The sequence below is a fragment of the Chrysochloris asiatica genome, unplaced genomic scaffold (genome assembly GCF_000296735.1).
Source record: "Chrysochloris asiatica unplaced genomic scaffold, ChrAsi1.0 scaffold00171, whole genome shotgun sequence".
In the NCBI taxonomy this organism is placed as follows: domain Eukaryota; kingdom Metazoa; phylum Chordata; class Mammalia; order Afrosoricida; family Chrysochloridae; genus Chrysochloris; species Chrysochloris asiatica.
Genome location: NW_006408689.1, coordinates 515,321 through 520,716, shown reverse-complemented (window position 1 = coordinate 520,716; position 5,396 = coordinate 515,321). Strand labels below are relative to the sequence as shown.

Sequence of the window (5,396 nt, the reverse complement as noted above, 5' to 3'; positions counted from 1 at the left end):
AATAGTGAATAATTGTTATCAGGACTGATTGTGTGGGTTGGAAATGTAAAGATAGAGGTTTTGTAGCAAGGAGGGGAGTGATTCACTTTTCAGTCTAGGAGTGGAAGTCCCTGGGACCATCAAGGGAGAAAAGCAGAGCACAGGAAAAGCAGAGCACTATCCAGAGAAGTAATGATGTGAGAGATGTAGGCAGAGACGATGACATGGAGAGATGGAGCATCTTGGGAATTTAGACCCAGAGGGGGAGAGGGGCTGTGTGCTGACGACTGGGGGTGCAGGCTTGCAGGATATACTCTTTGGTTGGTTGAAGATGCATGGAGGGAATTGTAACCATGGCAATGAAATGATATACGAACATATCAAGATCTGTCATGAGTTATAACGCGGTCTGTGATAGGACAATATCCATGCAGCTACAGGGCAGACCAGTTAATACTACTATTATTCAAATTTACACACCAACCACTAAAGCCAGTGAGGATGAAATAGAAGAATTCTAGTAACTTCTTCAATCTGAGATTGATCAAACATGCAATCGAGATATATTGGTAATCCTTGGTGAATGGAATGCAAAGGTTGGAAACAGACAGGAATAATCAGTACTTGGAAAACATGGCCTTAGTGATAGAAATAATGCTGAAGATCACATGACAGAATTCTGCAATGCCAATGATTTGTTTATTTCAAATACCATTTTTAACCAACATAAGAGATGACTATACACATGGACCTCACCAGATGGAATACACAGAAATCAAATTGAATACATCTGTGGAAAGAGACCATGGAAAAGATCCATATCATCAGCCAAAACAAGGCCAGGGGCAGATTATGGAATAGACAATTAATTGCTCATATGCAAATTCAGACTGAAGCTGAGGAAAATGAAAACATGTCCATGAGAGCCAAACTATGACTTGAATAGATCCCACCTGAATTTAGAGATCATCTGAAGAACAGATTTGATACATTAAACACTAAAGACCAAAGATCACAAGAGTTGAGGGAAGACATCAAGAACATCATACATGAAGACAGCAAAAAGGTCAGTAAAAAGACAAGAAAGAAGGAAAAGATCAAAGTGGATGTCAGAAGATACTCTGAAACTAGCTTTCCAGCATAGAGATGCTAAAGCAAATGGTAGAAATGAGGAGGTACAAGAGCTGAACAGAAAATTTCAAAGGTCAGCTCAAGATGACAAAGTCAAATTTGATAACAAAAGGGAAGAACACGATCAGTATGTATCAAGCTGAGGGAACTGAAGAAACATTTCAAACCTCAACTTTCGTTATTGAAGAATTCTCTGGGCAAGTTATTGAATGATGCAGAAAGCATAAAACGAATATGGAAGGAATACAGAGTCAATGTTAAACCATTTCAAGAGGGAGCCAATGATACTGAAAGATGAAGTCCAAGGTGTATTGAAAGAATTGACAAAGAACAAGGCACCAGGAATTGATGGAATACAAATTGAAATCTTTCAACAAAGTGAGGTGGCACTGGAAGTACTCACTCATCAAAACAAAAATTTGGAAGACAACTATCTGGCCAACTGATTGGAAGAAATCCGTATTTGTGCCCATTCCAAACAGAGGTGACTCAACAGAATGCGGAAATCACAGGACAATATCTTTGATATCCAATGTGAGTAAAGCTTTACTAAAGGTAACAGAGAAACAACTACAACCATACATTGACAGGATTTCCAGAGGTTCAAACCAGATTCAGAAGAGGACATGGAATGAGCGATACCATTGTTAACATCAATGGATCTTGGATGAAAGCAGATAATAACAGAAAGATGTTTACCTGTGTTTTATTGACTATGCAAAGGGTTTTGAATGTGTGGGTCATGACAAGATATGGACAACATTGTGAAGTATGAGTGTTCCAGAACACTTTATTTTGCTCATGAGGAATCTGTACATAGAAAAAGAGGCAGTTGTTTGGACAGAACATAGGAACACTGAATGTTTTAAAATTAGGATAGGTGTGTGATAAGGTTGTATTCTTTCACCATACTGATTTAACCATATGCTGAGCAAACTGAGAAGCTGGGTTATAGGAAGAAAAATATGGCATAAGGATTTGAGGAAAACTCACTAACAACCTGCAATATGCATATGATACAACCTTGTTTGCTGAGAGTGAACAGGACTTAAAATAGTTATTGATGAAGATCAAAGATCACAGCCCTTGGTATGGATTGCATCTCAATGCAAGGGAAACAAAGTCCTCACCACTGGTCCAATAAACATTTTTATCAGTGGAGAACAGATTGAAGTTGTCAAAGACTTCATTCTTCTTGGAACAACCATCAACACTTATGGAAGCAGCAGTCAAGAAATCAAACGACACATTTCATTAGGCAAATCTGCTGTGCAAGACCTATTTAAAGTGTCAAAGAGCAAAGATACCAGCTTGAGGACAGAGGTGCGCTTGACCCAGGCCATGCTATTTTCAATAACCTCATATGCATGCAAAAGTTGGACAGTGAATAAGGAAGATCATAGAAGAACTGATGTATTTGAGTTATGGTGTTGGAGTGGAATATTGAAAATACCGTGGGCTACCAAAAGAACAAACAGATCAGTTTTGCAAGAAGTGCATCCAGAGTGATCCTTGGAATCCAGGATGGCCAGACTTCATCTCTCATACTTTGGACATATTGTCAGGAGGAAGCAGTTGCTGGAGAAGGATATAATGTTTGATAAATTGGAGGTTCAGAGTAAAAGGGCAAGAACCTCAGCAAGATGGATTTGCTAAGTGTCAGCATCAATGGGCTCAAGTGTGGCAACAATTGTGAGGTTGGTCCAGAACCAGGCAGTGTTTCGTTCTGTTGTGCATAGGGTCACTATGACTCTGGTAGTGACTTGATGGCACCTAACAACAAAAAATGGTTGCCATCGGTTCAATAGCTCTTCAACAACAACAACAACAGTATTTACATAGATATAGCAATTTTGAACTCTACTCATAATTAAACTTACAAATATTTTAATTTTCATAGAAATAATATTTAGTAGCCATTAAAGCACCCAAAGTAAGTTTGCAATATGTAATTTTCTTTTCATTACAAGTATGTTCATGTCTTCCTATACACTTTTTTACTTTCCTTTATCCTCTAGAAGAAACATATTTATAATATTTGTACTTATACTAACTCCCTAGCATATTACTAGATCTGAGTTTTTACAACATTGCGTCTTGTATTTGATTGTTATGAAGGCAGTTTTTCTAAATGAACTCTCTTTTTATGTTCCTCAAATTATTATTCCATATACAATCAATTTTTCCAATTATTTTATGCATTAGCTCTTTGCTTACTTAACCTAAAATATTTTGTTAGAGAAATAAAATAAAAAACAAAGTTCCTGGTACCTTTGTCTAATTGGGATTTATCATAAATTTACTTCATAATAGTTACATGGAAAAATTTGACACAGGCAATTTAAAAGGGCATTTGGGGAGGAATATCCTACCAGTCCAACTGCAACATGTGAATATAGAATGCATACGTTAACTTGTTTTTTGTTTTGAAGTTTAAGAAATTTATTTTCTCATAGTTCTTGAGGTAAAAGTCCGTATCAGGGTCTTAGCTTTACGAATTCCTTCTATAAGCCAATCCTAGTTTCTGAGCTGTACTGAAGATCCTTGTAGTTTGTTGTACTCTGTCTACCACTGACTGTAATTCTTCAAGTCTTTTGGGGTCTATTCTGGTATGGCCCCATAAACATTAAAGGAAAAATAATTGGTGGGGAAGAATGAATCATGGCTATGAAGCAAATCTAAAATCCAGCCAAGCGTATCTTGTTAGCTCTCAAGGATTAAATATAATCTGTCTACTTTAGGAGCCATCTCTACTTTCCAGGCACACTGCAATGGGCTACCCAATTACTTGGTCCCCATCATTCATCTGTAAATTTGCTGCACTCTGGTGGTTTGCATGTTGTTGTGATGTTGGAAGCTATGATACCAGTATTTCAAATACCAGCAGTGTTATACCCATAGTGCAGAGGCTAGGCATAATCACTATGCCACTAGAGCTCCATGGATTGAATGATGTGCCTCCCCAAAATAAAAACTCAATTCCTACCCAGAGCCCCAAAGACAAAACCCGTTCTGGTTCCAGTTTTGCTGCAGTCCCCTGCCTTCTTCTCCTCTTTGAACATGACAGATGCTGCTGTGTCCTTCCCAAGGACTTCTTGTAGGTGGCATGGCCACAGCCATCTCCAAGACCATGGTAGCACCCATCGAATGGGTTAAGCTGCTGCTGCAGGTGCACCATGCCAACAAGCAAATCACTGCAGATAAGCAGTACAAGGGCATTATCGATTGTGTGGTTCGGATCCCCTAGGGAGTCCTGTCCTTCTAGCATGGTAACCTGGCCAATGTCATCAGATACTTCCTCACCCAAGCTCACAACTTTGCCTTCAAAGATAAATACAAGCAGACCTTCCTAGATGGTGTGGACAAGAGGACCCAGTTTGGGTGCTACTTTTTGGGGAATCTAGCTTCAGGTGGTACTGTTGGCACGACATTCTTGTGCTTCACGTACTCTCTTGATTTCACCAGTACCCCTCTAGCAGCTGATGTGGAGAAAGCTGGTGCCAAAAGAGAGTTCAAAGGCCTTGGTGACCTCCTGGTTGAGATCTCCAAGACTGTACCAAGGCTTTAATGTGTCTGTGTAAGGTAGTATCATCTATTGGGCTGCCTACTTTGGTATCCATGATACTGCAAAGGGAATGCTTTCAGATCCCAAGAATACTCACATCTTTGTCAGCTGGATGATCATTCAATCAGTCATGGCTGTGGCGGGGTTGACTTCCTACCTATTTGACACTGTTTATCGTTGCTTGATGATGCAGTCAGCTCAAAGGAACTGATATCATGTACACAGGCACTCTTGAGTGCTGGATGAAGATTGCGTGTGATGAAGGAGGCAAAACGTTTTTTCAAGGCAAGTGGTCCAATGTGCTCAGAGGCATGGGTGGTGCTTTTGTGCTTGTCTTGTATGATGAAATCAAGAAGTACTTTCAAGTTATTTCCTATTTTGTTTTCCCCTGTGAATGGTCATGTTGTATTATTGAACATATCTTGAGCATTCTTGAAAGACAATTGGCTGTCTATATCCATGGCAACTATCTACTAGTTGAAAATGGGAAGCGATAATATTCATTTGACCAGTTTTCTCTTAAAGCCATTTTCATGATGATACTGATGATGATGGGGCTCAATTATATTTTTTTAATTTCAGTCACTCCTAATGAAGGAAAATTTGAAGGAATAAAAATATCTGAAACACACACACACATGCACAAATAACCTAATTCCTAAATAAGTGTAAATTGCTACAATTTGATGAACTTGACCTATACTTATGAATGTAGTAACTC

The 5,396-nt window shown here is 38.9% G+C and overlaps 1 pseudogene; it reads left to right on the top strand.

Annotated features, from left to right (window-relative positions):
• Positions 1-4,170: 4,170 nt before the first annotated feature.
• On the top strand, positions 4,171-5,172 carry LOC102825537 (annotated as a pseudogene).
• The last annotated feature ends 224 nt before the right edge of the window (positions 5,173-5,396 follow it).